General features: G+C 47.0%; 1 protein-coding gene across 3 annotated transcripts in view; it reads right to left on the minus strand.

The window, feature by feature from the left end:
- The window catches only part of lrfn5a (leucine rich repeat and fibronectin type III domain containing 5a), a gene marked incomplete at its 3' end in the record, with an annotated part of 94,409 nt that overhangs the window by 46,039 nt on the left and 28,370 nt on the right, over positions 1 to 20,000 (minus strand). For all 3 annotated transcript variants that reach the window (XM_084013786.1, XM_084013787.1, XM_084013788.1), the window contains one exon: positions 2,482 to 2,578. The remainder of the gene's footprint in view (positions 1 to 2,481; positions 2,579 to 20,000) is intronic.

The following is a 20,000-nucleotide window of genomic DNA, read 5'->3' on the forward strand; positions in this document are numbered from 1 at the left end:
GGATGGATGGATGGGTGGATGGATGGATGGATGGATGGATGGATGGGTGGATGGATGGATGGATGGATGGATGGATGGATGGATGGATGGGTGGATGGATGGATGGATTGATGGATGGATTGATGGATGGATGATGGATGGATGGGTGGATGGATATGGATGGATGGATGGGTGGATGATGGATGTGTGGATGATGGATGGATGGATGGATGGGTGGATGAATGGATGGATGGATGATGGATAGATGGGTGGATGGATGGATGGATGGATGGGTGGATGGGTGGATTGATGGATGGGTGGATGATGGATAGATGGATGGATGGATGGGTGGGTGATGGATAGATGGATGGATGGATGGATGGGTGGGTGATGGATGGATGGGTGGATTGATGGATGGATGGATGGGTGATGGATGGATGAATGGATGGATGAATGGATGGATGAATGGATGGATGAATGGATGGGTGGATGATGGATAGATGGATGGATGGGTGGATGGATGAATGTGTGGATGGGTGGATGATGGATGTGTGGATGATGGATGGATGGATGGATGGGTGGATGAATGGAACGATGGGTGGGTGATGGATGGATAGATGGATGGATGGATGGATGGGTGGATGGATGGGTGATGGATGGGTGGATTGATGGATGAATGGATGGATGAATGGATGGATGAATGGATGGGTGGATGATGGATAGATGGATGGATGGGTGGATGGATGAATGTGTGGATGGGTGGATGATGGATGTGTGGATGATGGATGGATGGATGGATGGGTGGATGAATGGAACGATGGGTGGGTGATGGATGGATAGATGGATGGATGGATGGATGGGTGGGTGGATGGATAGATGGATGGGTGGGTGGATGGATGGATGGATGGATGGATGGATGGATGGGTGGGTGGATGGATAGATGGATGGATGGATGGATGGGTGGGTGGATGAATGGATGGATGGATGGATGGATGGGTGGGTGGATGAATGGATGGATGGATGGGTGGGTGGATGATGGATAGATGGATGGATGGATGGATGGGTGGGTGGATGGATAGATGGATGGGTGGGTGGATGGATGGATGGATGGATGGATGGATGGATGGGTGGGTGGATGGATAGATGGATGGATGGATGGATGGGTGGGTGGATGAATGGATGGATGGATGGATGGATGGGTGGGTGGATGAATGGATGGATGGATGGGTGGGTGGATGATGGATAGATGGATGGATGGATGGATGGGTGGGTGGATGAATGGATGGATGGGTGGGTGGATGGATGGATGGATGGATGGATGGGTGGGTGGATGGATGGATGGATGGATGGATGGATGGGTGGGTGGATGTGTGGATGGATGGATGGATGAATGAATGGATGAATGGATGGATGATGGATGGGTGGGTGGATGTGTGGATGGATGGATGTGTGGGTGGATGGATGGGTGGATGATGGATGGATGGAGGATGATGAATGGATGGACGATGGATGGGTGGGTGGATGGATGATGGATGGATGGGTGGATGGGTGGGTGGGTGGGTGGATGAATGGATGGATGGATAGATGGATGGATGGATGGAGGATGATGAATGGATGGACGATGGATGGGTGGGTGGATGGATGATGGATGGATGGGTGGATGATGGATGGATGGGTGGGAGGTTGGATGAATGGATGGATGATGGATGGATGGAGGATGATGAATGGATGGATGAATGGATGGATGATGGATGGGTGGGTGGATCCCCCCCTCCCTGTTTGCCTCCTCCTGGCAGTCCAGCAGTTAGCCACGTCCCAGAGGGGCGTATGGAGGTTATAGGAGTGGATCTAACAGCTGGAGGGGAAGGGAGGCAGAGGAGTGAAGAGAGAACAGATGAGTATCAGAGTCTCGGGGGGGTCAGAGGTGGATTGCTTACAGATGAAGCTTTCGTGGGAAGAAATGATGAGGAAAAGAAGGCTGGAAGGAAACACGTGGGTGAACGTGAAACACATGATGAGATTTCTTAATGAGAAACTAACTTGGATTTCCACCAACAGGGTCCCACGACACGAGACTGGGCCGGACCGGTTTCAGGCCAGAACCTGGCTCGTCCACTAACAATGGCCAATAATGATCAACTTTCCACAGCAGGAACACCAACCAGACTCCCGTTTCCACCACAAGGCCAAACCAAGGGAGCCTGGCATCCAGGTCCCGGATCCAAAGCCTCGGACCCACATCAGACCACCTTCTGGACTACTGAGACTGAGTGCTGAGCAGCACCACATCCTGGTTCTCCTCCATCACATCTCTGTGTGGGTGACTCCCATTCCAAGAGGAACAAACTTTTACCAGCAATAGTGAAGTAAGTTTAGTAAAATACATTGTCTCGCTGAAAGCTTCTCTTGATTGAGAGCAATAACCCCCCCCCAACCCAACATCTAACTAAGCAAAGCGGTGTTCCTCCACACGAGTCAGTCAAACAGAAAAAAGAGTCTCACCTTCAGAGATGTAAACGCTGTTAAAACTCCGCTTCAGGTTTCACATGTTACCACGGTTACAGCATCATGGAGGGAAGGTCCGTCTTCCTGCCGCTCACTATAGAACAGGAAACAAAGAAAAGATGTGTCGTCAATATTGGAGTGAGAAAGCAACAATTGAACCGTGGCTTTGTGTCCACCCAGCCGTGTGTCTGAGGTGAGTTGTTGGTCTCCTTACTTGGCCTACAGCAAAGTGGAGGTGTTCAGGGTTCTCCGCTGTTAATTATTAATAAAGCGCTTGGTTGCTTTTCAAAGAGGAGGACGGTGCAGCGTTGAGCCGTGTGGAGGTGTGCCGAGTTCAGAGCACACCCCCCCAACACAGGCCTCACATGCTGCAATGATCTGAACAAGCCGTCCCATTGATCCACAGATCCATCCCTCTTCCTTCCCTCCTTCCTTCCTTCATCCTTCTCCCCTCTTCCCTTCCCCGTTTCTTTCATCCGCCCACCCACCTCCTCCTTTTATCCCATGTTCATCCCCGTTTGTATTTGCCTCCTTTCCCACCCCGTGAGGGCTTCACGTACTCCCTCCCTCCCTCTATCCCTCCCTCCCTCTCATTTTTTCAGCTTTTCTCCTTCAAAGGATAGAGGACACAGCTGAAACAAAGGCAGCTTCTATACCAGCTGAGCCAGCAGGGTGGGGGGATCAAAATGAAGCAAGGAGGGAAAGAATGAGGGCAAAGAGTAAGGTGGAAGGGAGGGTGAGCAGGACAGGGCTGAAAACTAAATGAAGAGGGGGCACGGGGAAGTCAACAGTGGGGGGGGGGGGGGGGGGGGCAGTAATACTTTTAAAAAAGGGGGATGGATGTAAAGTGAAAAAGAGAAAGACGGAGGAGATAAAGATAGATGCAGAGCGGAGTTAGAGATGGCTCTCACATCAATAATGTGCTGGTGTCTGGTTTCAGCAAGATCTCTCACACACACACACACACACACACACACACACACACACACACACACACACACACACACACACACACACACACACACACACTGCTATCACAGTCAGCCAATAATGAAATCTGCAGAAAGCAGCACAAACACAAGCACTCCATTTTGTCACATGCAGAATATGTCCCTTCCCTTAAAACTGCCCGTCGGACTGCGATCCCAGGCATGACTCAGCACTATTCATCAGCCGACACCTTCGTTGTTTAACAGTCTCTGACTTGGTGCCGCTACGAGTCATTGTAGTTGACTTTGAAACGTTGCACAGATCTCTGAAGTGACCTTGGAAACACAGAGAACACTGATGGTCTGCTGATGACACGTAGAACCAAGCATACAGTCAAATATCCTCCTTCACAGGGCCACGTGTTCTCAGTAGAACTGGCCCCAGGTCAGATGATCGGTCTGTGAGTTCTGTTCTGTAGTTCCACCTACAGTTATGCCACGCCCTCTCTGTGCTTTCCGTTCTCTCGATGGTCCTGACCTACTTCTACAATCATACTTAACAACCCAACTCTAGTTTCCTTTTACATGCAGCCAAACAGCACAACTCACCAAATGTCTCATTCACGTAATGAGTAATGGTCTGTTTCCTGCCAGAGAAATGTTTATCTGTGAGGTTGTCTACGATGCCCCGCCCTGAATATGACCCTGACAGAATCCCCAACACGACGAACCACAGGTTGGCCGACGCAGCAGAAGCTGTTTTTTTTAGATTGTTGTGGAGGCTATGTGAAGACACAGACGCACATCTAAAAGTCATCGAGTCTCTGATCTCAGATCAGATAAAAGACAGCTCAGGGACGAGGAAGCGAAGTCAAAGTTTAGAACAACACGTAGCTAAGGAGCCAGTACAGCGGTGCACAAACATGTATTAGCTTCGGCTGCAGTGTTTTCACAGCATGAACTCTCACAGCCTTCACACTTAATGCAGTCAAACAGAAGTACGTAGCCAAACCATTATCACAAGACCATATTCCACACGGGTTGTAAAGAACACAAGCACATATTTCACCAAAGTGACGTGGAGCTAAATTCTATAGACATTCTGTCTGAAATATTCCAGTAATCCGTGAGGAACGCAGCACACATGCAAGTGTTTCATAACGTTCCTCACAAAATGCACTGTTAAAGTGTTTCCAGTGGAGTCCCTAATAGGATCTTCATGGTCCCGGGTCAGCTGTTAGCCGACCGGGCCGCGGCCCACCTGTAATCCCGAGCCACGTCCTCGGTGACTGATCTCCCGTCTGTTTGTGCTGCAGATTCTCTCTGAATCGGTGCGGTACATCTCAGGTCTTCTGTATCGGAGCTGTTAACCTCCAAGCCGCTGCTGCATCACATCAAACGCTCTTCAGTGGCAAAACTGCGAGGAGATGATGTTGGAAATGTGTTTGTCAGCAAGTTAGCGGAGCGTCATCGGTTATGATATGATATGTTCTGCTCTAATTGGTCGGCGGATTATAAATAGAAATGATCATCAAAGGTGTCATCAAATGGCAACCACATGTCACATCTTTATTTAGAAAAATAATAACAGTAAGGCATTGTGTGTCATTTATGCATTTGGGAGCCAGAGCACCAACCAATCAGCATCCGGTGAGGAGCTGCTGGCAGCTAGGGGCGTGGCTTAGGTGTGTGAGCGTCGACACAGAGAGCTGCACTAGTTTATCAGAGCATCTCTTCACTGAAAGAAGAGCAAATATCTCGATGGCGCTGGAATAAAAAAAGCACTTTTAGAGAATCTCTTTGGAGGAAAGTGCTGCTGGAACGGTCGGGAGCCGGATCATTCGTTTGCCCTGCCGAGAGCATCACCACGTACAGTATATATCCATCTTACCCAGATGCCCCGTTGTTTGTGTGGAAACCACTTTGATTTTTCATTCCAGTCATTAAAACGGTAAAACCTGTTGGACCTGCACACGTGGAGCTACACACGTGCAATATAATATGTATATTATATATAATGCATATCTCACTCAAGCCACCGTCCATTAGCTGATACCATTAGCTCCTGTGTTTGAACATGGCAGGACAGGATGCCGACGCCAGTCGCAGCCACATGGACTCAAACAGCTCGTTCTGCTGCGTGTAGACGTACAACTGCCGAGAGGGGGGGGGGGTGTTTGTGTGTAAGGGTTGACTGAGTCCATAGATAGAGCCCATTGCCAGCCAGCAAGCAAGTCACTCTTCTGAATTATTGAAACAGGTCAGTAAGCAGGAGGAGAAAAGTGTGTGTGTGTGTGTGTGTGTGTGTGTGTGTGTGTGTGTGTGTGTGTGTGTAAATGCCCGCCTGTGTACAACTGCACTGCAGACTCACAGCTTAAGCTTCCTGTTCTATCCGGGACCATATAGAGGGGATTAATGGCTGTGCCATCTATTCATTTCAAAGCTCATAAATAGAAATCAGGAGCAATGTCAAGTCGATGTTTTTGTACGAGTGTAAAATATTGCAAACAGTGGATTAGGTGTGATTGAAAAAGCTGAGCTTTGTGAACACAGAACATCAGGAAATATCCAACTGGTGGATATATTGGGATCATATTGTGTAAATATGAGCAATGGTTAGACGATTGGGAAAACATCAAACAGCACGATATCTTTGACCAAATCCCCTGAGATCCATATTAGAGGGTTTACTGCTTTATCAAAATATCCATGACATATTTATGTTTCTTTAGGCTTTGGACTATTGATGATGACGATGATGATGATTGCAATTCTGTCAGAAAAGAGACAAATGTCCTGAAAAGAATTACTTTCATGTATTTCAAATCTTCCGCCAGCTGGAAGGACCTCTGGAGATCCGGATCAGCTCCTACGATGTCCTTCCTTCACCAGCTTCCCTCAGCTCATCTTCTCTGGATGCAAAGTGAGTCTGCAGTTCCAGGGACACCATATATCCCAGAAGGGGAACAGGTACCTAGGAGTCCTCCTCTAGTCCTTCCTTGGGAGGCTTTATCACAACATCCACCCTCAGGTTGCTCAACAAGCTCAGAGTCCAAGGACTGCAGAACGCTAAAAAAAACCCTGACTGGGTCCCGAGGTGTTCAGGACACACCCCTAGGTTTGATCAGCCTGTGGTGGGTCGGCCTTTAGCAGAGGGGGTCTTGTGATCGATAACGATTGGTACACAACTAAAGATGGGACCGTCTTGTGCTATGTTTTAAAAGGATGAATCAATGTAAATACCTCTCCTATCACCGTAGATACAGCAGCGATGCATTGCCCAGGTTCATCTTGAAAGGCTCGTCTGACTTTGTATTTGTGTCCATTTCCCCTTCAACCAAACAGGAGCTAGAATAAACAGTGCAGCAGAATAAACAGCGAGGGTAGCCGTTGTCCCGAGATGAGATAAATGTAAATACGGCAGGCAGAGCTCGTGATCCGTGCTGCCGTGGAATTTAACGCTCCAGTGGAACCGAGGTACAAACAGCTAGTCGGGCCGGAGAAAGAACACAACACAAACGTTCTCTTCATTTCTGCTTTGGATCCAGTCAAGATTCAAGATTCACTTCCAATCCTGGTAGTAAAACCCATAACTCAGTGTTTTTTGTATGATTTACATTATTTATGTGCATCTTCAATATTGGCAGAGATGTGATGAAGAAGTGAAGCATTGAACAAACGTTCAAACATGCAGAAACATAATTATCCAAGATATTTTAACCAGGTTGAGTCAACAAATGTCACACAGTCCTTGATTGTTTTTGCATAATTAATATCGTCTGTGCTGACGTTTCCACTCTGGTCGTTCAGATGCAATCAGCACAGTGCAACAGTCCGTATAACGTTAGGAATGTGGCATATCTGACTGTTTTTGTAAAATGAAACTATTTCAGTCTTGTTGGCTGCGTGATTCCTCTGAAGATCCGGCAGACGCTGCTCGGTGCTTCGCACAAAAGCCAAGTTGTTTTTGTCTTCATCCAACTAATTGAAAGAACATTTGACGGAGCACAATTTGCATAATTTGTTTGAAGTGCCGTTGTTGGCTGAAGGCATTTGCAGTTTTACTGCTCTTGGCACAGAAGCCACCAATTTATTATCACCATAAAGTTGCTTATTGTTTTCCTAACTTTTTTTTGTTCAGTTTGTGTTAATATTCTCCGACAAAGATCACGCTGACTCAGCGTATCTCACGGCTCTCATCTTTGCAGATCCAGAGGTTATAACCATGCAGGTTCATTAGTGCGGCGGTCTGCTGGAGTCGGACCCTCGCAGTACAGATGCTCCCATGAACTCATCCAGTCTCTCTGAACCACCACAGACCTGCTGATCTGCTACAGAGACCACCTACATAACTGCAGAGCCAAATTAAAACGGTCCATCTTTCAATGCTAAACTAATTAGAGGGTCGGTCCAGCAGAACGTTACCAGGGCCGCCACTAACAACGGGTTCCACAACCACCACGGTTCACCGAGACCACCTAACAGTGCTGCTGCTAGGCGACACATCAGGATCACCAATGTGGCTAGAATTCATGCTCGGGGTCCAACATATCAGAACACTTGTTCTATTTTTAGCTCTTACTTCATCAGCAATGATACGTTGTGGTTTCCTTGTTTGTTTCTTTTGACAAATGTACTTATTGTAAGTCGCTTTGGACAAAAGCGTCTGCTAAATGACCTTAATGTAAATGTAAATGTAAATATAAATGTAAATGTAAATGTAAACTTAGAGATGATAACTCAACAGTAGCCAGATCTCCAAGCTTCTCCCGTTGCTGTTGTTGTGTCTACTTATTCTGATTAAACTGGGTGTTTCACTGTGGTCTAAACAAGTCTGCTGCACAGGACGGTAGACCTCTGACCCTGGACCAACAGAGGGGTCTGGACTAATGGAGGGGTCTGGACTAATGGAGGGGTCTGGACTATCGGAGGGGTCTGGACTAATGGAGGGGTCTGGACTATCGGAGGGGTCTGGACTAACAGAGGGGTCTGGACTAATGGAGGGGTCTGGACTATCGGAGGGGTCTGGACTATCGGAGGGAACTGGACTAACAGAGGGTTCTGGACTAACGGAGGGGTCTGGACTAACGGAGGGGTCTGGACTAACAGAGGGTTCTGGACTATCGGAGGGGTCTGGACTAACGGAGGGGTCTGGACTATCGGAGGGGTCTGGACTATCGGAGGGGACTGGACTAACGGAGGGGTCTGGACTATCGGAGGGGTCTGGACTATCGGAGGGGTCTGGACTAACGGAGGGTTTTGGACTAATGGAGGGGTCTGGACTAACAGAGGGGTCTGGACTAACAGAGGGGTCTGGACTATCGGAGGGGTCTGGACTAACAGAGGGGTCTGGACTAACAGAGGGGTCTGGACTAACCTCCCTCTCCCTTCCCATCATCCCTCAGTGCTGCTGCAGCTCTCCATGGTGGTAGAAAGCCAGAGTCCTGGAGGAAGACCCCCTGTTCCTGCTTCCTCGACTGAAGCCCCTTTGTTTATTGGCTGTAAGCGAACACTGATATCACACACCAACGTGCAGAGAGAGCAGACAGACACGTGTCCGCTGAGAGTGGAACTAGCATTTGTCATTTTGACATTAACAGCGTGTACATGCAGCTCCGACTCGCCGGTGTGGTGGAACTACGAGCTCGTCATGGATTACTGAGAGCTGCAACACCCAGCCGCACTTCAGTTACTGATGATGTTTTTACTGAAATTAAAACATGATATTGAATAACACTTTTTATACATTATGACAAATATGTAGGCCAGTCTGTAGGCTTTGTGGTGGACGTATATGTGATCCTGGTCTCTGGTCCGCTAGCAGAGACATAATCTGGGAGCTGTCAGTGGCCCTTTAAGCACATAATCCTACATTATAGTCCAGATGAGAAACAATGGCGAGTGATTATCGGCCAGCTGCAGAGTCAAAGCGGCGTGGACCAGATCCCGACCGATATGTGGCCGACGCCCATCCCAATATCCTATCCACCCATCGCCGAGGCTCGTCTTGTATTCAGGGCCGGGGGGCTGGAGCTGATCCCAGCAGACTGTGGGTGAAGGCGGGGTTCACCTGAACAGGGCTCCATTCCAATATTATGGAGTAAAAATAACGGTCATATCAGCCAATAATCAGACTCTACCATGGACACGCCCCCTCAGATACTGAACATCACCAGCAGGTCTGACACCAGGACCCGGGACTCTCCTCTTCCTGAGGTCACCGACAAACTCGGAGGCTGAGAAGAAAGTCTTTAAAACTTCACTCCCACCAAGATGCACACTCAGCACTGACACACACACTAAAGTTGCACTCGGTCAGATTCCTCTACAATCCCATTGCCGGAGACGGAGCTTCACTTAAGCTCCTTTCACTGACGGCGGCAGCAGGAGGACACATAGAGGGCCACGCTGCTGCTTCCAGCGTTGCATGGTGATCACCGCCTGAAAAACCAGCGGACCAACATGTTGTTTTTCAATATGCACATAACGACATATCTGTTGCTCATCAGACGATTCTATTCTGGAGGCCCGAGGAAGACCAGGTTCTGTTATTTACCCCGCTTGGACTGTAGCTCCTCCCAGTGAAGTCACATGACTTCAGCTCCAGTTAACGGCCGCCGTTGTGCCGACTCCCTCCTCGTTACAGGCGGGTCGAAGGTATCAGGGAGTTCAGCTTTTAAAATCTGGTGGCAGCGTGGTATTAACATAACCCGGAGTGTTGCTAAGTAACTGCTGAGTCGCCGGTGGAAACCACAACATCTTTCTGATTTTTACTGCACATATACTGTACATACTGTATATACACACATATACATGACATATCATATAAAAACATGCTGGCTAATTGGTGCTAGAAGCAACAGAGGGATGTTGTATTGTTGGAATAAACCAGTCAGAACCATTGATCTGGATCCATTTCATCCTGATGCTCATGCAACACACACACACACACACACACACACACACACACACACACACACACACACACACACACACATCCTGCACTACAGACAGACAGGGATGCAGGTTAACCCGGACTGACCACAGTAATCTGGGACAGAGCCGTGAATTGTTGATCAATAACAGTGACTCAACAGTTTCTTGGCCAAGTGCTGAGACGGCTGTTTAAAAAAAAAAAAAAAGAAAACTCATTCTCTGATTCATATTCACAGCTTTGGAACAATAACCTCCCACTCAGCAGAATCACAAGACACTGTAAATCCCCGGGTATCTCCTTTAATTAGCTCCCCCGCTTTTCACACAGACGTGAATATCTGCCGGATCGTTGGAGCATATGTTGATGTCACCGGCGCTGTGGAGCCCACGGCAGGAAGACGGCTTTTCAAATTAAAACGCTCACGTACACGCTGGAATCAGCAACTTTGTGCCAAAGAGACAAACAGTGTCACTCCGGGTTGGAGATATGAAACCTCGACGTATCAGCAGCCTGGCTGAAGGTAAATACATATATACATACATACACACATCTCGTTGAGAGTGACTCATCACAGATCTTCACATTCCTGCAGACTCATTTAAGGCTTCGGGATGACTCAGAGCAGCAGTTGCAGCAACTTTAGAAGTGACGGGCAATCCCGGCTGTGAGCAGGTTGCCCTGAGACACGCCCTTCTTCTTTGGAGCAGCGACGCCACACAGCCGACCTGACAGCTGCTAAGTGTTTTTGGTTTAGTTCCCTGCTAAGTCAACACAGGCTTAATCTCCCGCCGTGAGAGAAACTTTCATCTGTTTATTTCATTTGGGATTTATGCCATTTTGATTTCATGAAACAGGTGGTCGGGGATGCCTGCGTGTAATCCACTCAGAATAATACTGTTATTTGTTCCACACGGGTAAGTCCATGGAGCTGCGTTGGGCGATACGTGGCGGTTCCACGGGCCGACCGAGCAGATGGTGGAGAGGAAGAAGAAGAGCTGAATGACGGTGTTACACACACATGTGCTTTAAAGGTGTCTGCTAAAGGAAGGGGGAAGGATGTGTGTGTTTGACGGGTTCAACGCCACTCATACCAGGAAGCTCTCCATTCTGATTGGCTGCCACGGACATGTGATAGCAGGAGATGCAACACTGATGTGTGGAACCAATAAAGCGCCACCTGACTTTATGGTGGAAATACACTGGTTTAAAATCACATCGATGAACTGTCGATATGAAAACACACAATGATGCAGCATTTCTATTTCCCTCTGAAGATGCAGAAAGTCTCTCTAGTTCTAGAAGAATCTCTCTCCAGAACAACGAGATCATGATCTGTAGATGAAGAGTTCCAGTCGGTTGGAAGTGATGTCTGACATCGTTGACATGAGGACGGACGGACAGACAGACGGACGGACGGACGGACAGACGAGTTCGCCCAAAATCATTTCTCTTCACCTGGAAACAAAAAGAAACTAGTTGGAGAATGAAGAAGACGCTCGACCACAGAGACACAAACATCTTTGATCTGCAGCCCCATGAAACCGGCCGACACACACACACACACACACACACACACACACACACACACACACACACACACACACATACACACACACACACACACACACACACACACACACACACGTGCATGAGTGTGTGTGCATAATTATGTATCTCTCAACAAAATGTCAGTGGACTTCAAAGGACATCAGACAAGTACACACACACACACACTGCAGATCCCATTATTTTGAGAAATAGGCCAGAATACACTGTGCAGCAGTGTGTGTGTGTGTGTGTATGTGTGTGTGTGTGTGTATCTGGGACAGTGTTATTGTGTGTTTTCCAGCCAAGTTTGCATCTGTGACCAAAGAGCAAAAGAAGTTTTCAAGGATGAAGAGTTGGTGCAGGAACATTGAGAGAGAGAGAGAGAGAGAGAGAGAGAGAGAGAGAGAGAGAGAGAGAGAGAGAGAGAGAGAGAGAGAGAGAGATAACACACACACACACACACACACACACACAAATACACACACACACACAGACACACACAGGCTGACTCGGCTGTGTTCTGGCTCCAGGGGGCCGTTTCATTGGACCAAATCTGGGCCGGATTTAGCTGCTGAGTTAGAAACGGCCGTTTTCTATTATTATTATATTTGTATTGTTCCAAACGAGGACGGACGTGTGGAAAGTCAACCTATGTCGCATAATGAAATACTTTTGTAAAGGAAACCTTTTTAATAATATTACATGACAGTGGTGGAAGAAGTACTTAGAGTAGTACTACTGCAGCGTGGGCGCCACACTACTGACACAAACTTTACAACAGATGACTGGTATTCATAACAATGATGTGATGTCATTAGTCCTGCAGCTAATAAGCAGAGCTTTTGAAAACAACAGTCCAATCTTTTCACTCCCAAACCGCTGAGTCATGGTCCTGTTTGTCTGACGGCTTCCTGGTCAGCCAGAGTCTCTTTACTAAACTCATTCATTTGATCATTAGACTCAAAAGATGAAGGAATAAACAAACGGCGTGGTTAATGTGCTTGTGATCAGTCGACTGCTCAGTGATTCATCGATCCCTCCAAAGTGATTCACCAGCACATCCTCCAGTTATTGATAATTAGTGAGAAAATGCTTTTGCATTGGAAAATACTCAGCTCCGCGGCCAAAATCCATGGCAGTCATCTGAGGCGTGTGTTCCTCCTCAGAAGTCTCGTTAGCAGTCAAAGTGTGTGAGGGGGAGGGGCTTGTTAACAGGCCGGAGCTGGAGGAGCAGCTGGTTTCAGACCGGGACCGGGTCCCCCTTCTAGTCCTGCATGCCCAGCTGAGTAGGTGACCTCTGAACTGGTTGACATCCGTATTTATGTGCGCTCCATGGCCTGCAGGCCTCTGAGGAACACAGACAGCATAGTTGTCCGTCCAGGCTGCTGCAGAGTTTAAACACACACGGATGCATGAACGCCAGATCCATGCTTCCATCGCATCGCCGTGATGAGGAAGACTTACTGGACCCGTTCTGTAAACAAAGAGACGAGAAGCCTCGCAGGGTTCACTGGGTTCTGCACAATGTTTCCAGCGTGGATCTGGACCCAGTGAACCTCCTTCATACATTATGTATACGTACACACACACACACACACACACACACACACACACACACCCCGATGGAACACACGCCGGCTGTACATTTGTGTAGATTGTATTCTCAGTCCATGCGTGCAATTCATGCGTTATATAAACACTTTGTGTTTGCTGGACCTGAACCACTACATGGTGCAGAGACGTCCGAGATAGTCCGACCTGGTCCCAGAGTCTGACCTGGTCCCAGAGTCCGACCTGGTCCCAAATGGTAAATGGCCTTATTTATATAGCGCTTTTCTCCAAAGCACTTTACAACAATGACTGACATTCACCCATTCATTCACACACTGACGGCGGAGTCAACCACGCAGGGCGACAGCCAGCTCGTCAGGAGCAATTGGGGTGAGGTGTCTTGCTCAGGGACACCAGGCACTCAGCTAGGAGCAATCTTGCGGTTGCCAGCCAAACGCTCTACCTCCTGAGCTAAACCCCCCCTAGGACTCTGGTCCCAGCTGGTCCCAGAGTCCGACCTGGTCCCACACTCCAACCTGGTCCCAGAGTCCGACCTGGTCCCACAGTCCGGCTGATGATGCTGGATTGTACTGCAAGTGCCACCTTTAATCCCCGATGGCGTGCTACATAAACCTCAGTGCTCTGAGGGATTACATCTCAACCTATGGACTACAATACACACACACACACACACACACACACACACACACACACACACACACACACACACACACACACACTACCTACATGTGTGTTGCATCAGATCAAAGCCCACATCTGGTCAGCATCCAATCAGTGACCCTCCTGCATGAATCCACTCAGAAACACCATGGGACATAAAACGTTACAGAATCATTCTGAACACTGAACTGCTTATGAAACACACATTTACCAGAAAATGGCCATTTCTTCTGGTTTTGGAAAGAGTGGAATGGATTGTTCTTTGTCGAAGAGAGATGAGGAGAGCAGATGTTTAATGTGAGGATGAAGGGAGGCGTCGTCGTTGATCCGAGCTGAGACATCTCAATAAAAGAACACTTGATTATCTCATCGGTAAAGACGTCAACGAGCCGGCTCACCTCCTCAACAACAGAGGGACTACCAAGACAAATGGAATGGGCTCCGGGCCCTCAGGGGCCCAACGGGCCAGATCAAATGTGTCACTGAAGCACACTATCAGAGAAATCCAGCTCATTATATCTAAGGGACATATTTATGAGAGGTGTGTTCTGTACCCGCTGTGTACTGAACGGCATGCTGGGTAAAGCTCGCTCCCAGTTGCTTGAAACTATAAAAATAAAAATCACTATATAAGTCATATAAAGTATTATTATTATTATTATTACTATGATGAAGCCAGTGGTGCTGGAGACCATTTACACTGGATTCTGGCTTCTTCTTCTTTGACATGAATGTGGATACAAGTTTTCCAACATTAGTCCAGCTTCGGCTTGGAAATAAACTAGCTAAAAAGGAGGAGCCGGAGAACCCCCAGAACCCCCCGAACCAGGTCCTAGACCGTATGGCTGTACAGATTCAGGACCAGGCAGACCAGCGGGACTTGGCCCTCCTGTGTGTGTGGTTTTGGGTTTAGACCGGGCCGCCTGCCAGATTCTGATGTGATTACGTTGTTAACAGTCGTTGTGTCGCAGCCTCGACCTCTCTCTCTCCGAGATGACATTCCACTCTGCCTTGCTCGCCCTCGCTGTCATCACGGCGGACGCTGAAGGCTCGCAGGGCGACAGTGATGTTCTCTTTAAAAGGCATCAGACGTGTGACGTTTCCCGGGAACCTTTTTCATTATTTAGATTTAACATTTTTCCTATTTGGAGCCAAAGATAATCTCAGTGTTTGGTATTTTTCGTCGCGGCGTCAAATGATCCGAGATCCTCTACGGATGTTGACATTAAAGCTGCGACCAATAATCAAAATAATCGCCAACTATTTTGATAATGGTGTGATTGTTGAAATGCTTTTTTCACCTTATTGTTGTGATCAGACCGGCTTGGTTTCTGACGTAAGCGTGCATGAGGGTGTAAACAAACCGGAATAGAAACAAACCATAGCAGAAACAAACCGGAGCAGAAACAAACCGGAATAATAACAAACCGGAGCAGAAACAAACCGGAATAGAAACAAACCGGAAAAGAAACAAACCGGAATAATAACAAACCGGAATAGAAACAACCCGGAATAATAACAAACCGGAGCAGAAACAAACCGGAGCAGAAACAAACCGGAATAATAACAAACCGGAGCAGAAACAAACTGGAGCAGAAACAAACCGGAATAATAACAAACCGGAGCAGAAACAAACCGGGATAGAAACAAACCGGAGCAGAAACAAACCGGAGCAGAAACAAACCGGAATAATAACAAACTGGAGCAGAAACAAACCGGAATAATAACAAACCGGGATAGAAACAAACCGGAGAAGAAACAAACCGGAGCAGAAACAAACCGGAATAGAAACAAACCGGAGAAGAAACAAACCGGAGCAGAAACAAACCGGAATAGAAACAAACCGGAGAAGAAACAAACCGGAGCAGAAACAAACCGGAATAGAAACAAACCGGAGAAGAAACAAACCGGAGCAGAAACAAACCGGAATAATAACAAACCGGAGCAGAAACAAACCGGAATAGAAACAAACCGGAGCAGAAACAAACCGAAGCAGAAACAAACCAGAGCAGAAACAAACCGGAGCAGGAAGCCGGCGTCACACGGCGGTCGGTCAAACAAAGGCAGAATGACGAGGAGATAATTTTAGCTGGAGAACAAGTGGGATGATGGATTTCTATTCAGTGAGTGAGTGTGTGTGTGTGTGTGTGTGTGTGTGTGTGTGTGTGTGTGTGTGTGTGTGCATGTGTGTGTGAAGGACAATGCAGCTCCGAAGAGTTCAACAGGACGGAAACAACAAAAACACGGCTCACTGTAAAATCTGGAGACGCACGCCAAGATCTGGCAACAGGTTTCTCCCTCCGTGTCATGTGACCATTGTGGAGCCCAGAGGACGCACAATGCACACACACACACACACACACACACACTCATGGACACACAAAACACACAACAATGTCACCTTCTGATGCACTCAGGGAAAGACTCAGTTACTGAACCATAACCTTGAATTACAACCCTGTGTGTGTGTGTGTGTGTGTGTGTGTGTGTGTGTGTGTGTGTGTGTATGTGTGTGTGTGTGTGTGTGCAGGTGATTCATCAGAGCATTGTCTTTAGCAAAGTCAGCCCAGAGATGATATATGAGAGCTACAAACCCTTAACAAAGCACAGACACAGACACACACACACACACACACACACACACACACACACACACACACACGCATACACACACACACGCATACACACACACACATACACACGTGATACATTCATACATTACGGCTAATTGTGAGCTCATTCCACGCACATTATTTTGTCCAAGTAATTACTATTTTGTGCAAACACTCAAGGCTGCAGACACACACACACACACACACACACACACACACACAGTCCCATTGTGTCACCAAACCCAGCAACACAAAATCATCATTAAAAAGCTCATTTAGAATTTAGTTGTGTGGAAATATTGCAGCATAATTGCACATTATTTAATAATCTCTTGACAGTTCCTTCGGTCGTTGTTTTACAAAACGCACAAAAATGAGCGTTTGTAACCTCACGAGACGCAGACACACACACACACACACTCACACACACACACACAAACGGGCAAAAAGACAATCGCTCATTGCTGACAAGCGTTCTCCCACACAGACAAACATTTCTGCCCACGCGACGCAGACTCCCCCGACACGCAGCGACCTCCGACCTCGCAGCGGCGTCCCCAGCTCGGACCTGCTGTTCAGGGCTTCTGACGCACTCGTTACTCTTCACGATAAAACCGATCCAAACAGAGCTAAAGTAAGAATTTCTCCCTCCGAACATCCGACAGGCTGACGGATTGTAATTAGAAAACAGATCGCGGCACGGAGCGAGAATAAATCTGCCTGATTCGGCCACACCGAGTTTACCGGTAAACTGTTTATTGGCTGAGACGCTCGCCGCCTCCTCGCCTCTCTAATCTGTGACAGCTGACAAGGAGATGATGAAAAGCATAAAAGAGCATCGGATGCAACGAGCTGTCGCCGATAAAAGACGTTTAACTGCTTTCAAATGGGAGATATGCAAAGCACGCCTCCGTGTTGGATCAGCACACGGCAGCGTAGCTGTAAACCACGGCAGCAACCATCAATCAACCACCTGCAACCACAAACAATCACATTCCTTTTAAATGCATCAAATATGGAAAACGTGACAATGTGATGATGCTCACGCTGTCAGTGATGAATACACAGAATCATCTCCTGCATGGATAGTTTCTGCTCTCACACCGGCTCACCACCATAAAGCACTGTTAGCTGCTAGCCGGAGAACACAACCCGGAGTGGGTGGAGACCAAACATGGAGCTAAAAGAGCCCGAATGAACGACAGCGTCGCTCCATACCGCTGGACGTGGAAATAATAAATAAGAAGACGTTTGCTTCAAAGATGATGATGAACCTCAATCATCCACCATGAATATCAATCAGCACGTCCAATACTCAGCCCGTTAGTCAGGGCATCTGTAAATAGAGCAGTGTGTGTGAGTGTGTGTGTGTGTGTGTGTGTGTGGTTGCCTCATGTGGATCTCACTGCAGAAGTAGAGTTCTGAATGCAGATCCAGATCTTCAAACCAGAAAACTGAGCTTTTATAAACCTTATAAATGTTTTCCAACTGCAAATTCCACAGAGAGAGAGAGAGAGAGAGAGAGAGAGAGAGAGAGTGAGAGTGTGTGTGTGTTTGTGTATGTGTGTGTGTCTTGTCACAGTCACAAGGAAAACTGCTCTGTTAGAAGTGCTAAAAGCCTCTAATGCCATGATGACAGGTGTTTGTGTGTGTGTGTGTGTGTGTGTGTGTGTGTGTGTGTGTGTGTTGTGTGTGTCACGCTGCTGTCCACCAAACACGGCACATGTCACAAGCGCTTTCCTCCGGACTCGTCACACAGTCGCTCGCACGCAACTCAAACTCACCAAGCGGGTCTTCAACCATCTACTGTCACACAAATGAGATGCTCAAATGCTGCGGCCCAGAATGCAGTGTTGAAGCTGTGTAACATTGTATTGCAGTCAGCAGTCAGTTTTCCCCACATCTGGTGCAAAGGGCGGATTTCCCCCATTCATAAGAGAGGAGACAAATCAGACCCAAATAACGATCATGCCATCTGTGTCAGCGGTTGCTGAGGCAAACTGTTTTGTTGTACTTTGAATAAAATAATTCTGGATTTCCTTGACGAACACTCCATCCTGAGTAAAAGGCAACCTGGCTTCCTCCCAAAACTCTGCACACCTGACCATATATTTACCCTTCAAAATGTAATTAAAACATGTACACCAATCAAACATGATATTCACCTGCTTGATTGATTTCAATAGAGCTTTTGACTCTATATGGCATGTAGGGCTATACTACTGCAGTGTGGTATAGGGGGAAGAATTCATGATCTGGTCAAATCAATGTATCTGGAAAATATGTGTGCTGTAAAACTTAGAGACAGACTAAATTCTTCACTCAGAGAAGAGGTGTTCGGCCCGATTTTCGATTACGATTATTTTGTGAAATGACAAAAGGCAAAGAAATTATTTCAAATATGCTGTTTTTTATTGAACATTTTGCAAATAATTTCCCCGTTGGGATTTGAGTGCAAACCTTGCTCTTATTAAACCAAAAATCCCTCAAAGGATTAAAACAAAGAACAATTAATGAACTTTTGCCATCTGGCTTTGCTCCATCTTATCTTCTTGTAGACCTCTTGTAAACAAAAAACACAAAAAACAATCCCTTTAGGATTAAGAGGAAAAACCTCACTTTCACATGTATCTTAAGGTGAGTCCATTAAACAATTAATGAATAAAGTGCAGAACTTTAACTTAACTAAAAAATCGATTTTACGATTGTCACGTTTTTCACGTTCCCACACACACAGAGATTAGATGTATATATGTGTGTGTATGAATGTAAAAACATATAGTTAAGAGATATATTACAGAATATATACTTTGTTTGTGTAATTCATATAAATCAGTGTTAATATGTATTACTGTTTACTGTGTCCAACATTTGGACATATGATATGTATTTTGAAGCTTTGGCAACATTGCTTTACCGAGACTTTCATGCCAATAAAGCCCTTTGAATTGAGAGAGAGAGAGAGAGAGAGAGAGAGAGACAGAGAGACAGAGACAGAGAGGGGGAGTGTTTTGCTCCCACCTCTCCCAGTGTGTCATTACTGGGTGATTATGGTGGTAATGACCCTGAAACTCCAACACCTGTCAACGTCACATACGAACACACCGTCTCATTGCTCTCCTTCTCCCCATCGCTATATGATAGGGGGGGTCTAAGTGCAGGTCTGGGGCTCAGGAACCAGAACTTTATACCCATTAGAGGATGGAATGGGGAAACATTTTACTCCAATTATATTTTCCTCTCTTTTTATTGGTGAAA

The sequence above is a fragment of the Eutrigla gurnardus genome, assembly GCF_963514095.1.
Source record: "Eutrigla gurnardus genome assembly, chromosome: 7".
Lineage (NCBI taxonomy): Eukaryota > Metazoa > Chordata > Actinopteri > Perciformes > Triglidae > Eutrigla > Eutrigla gurnardus.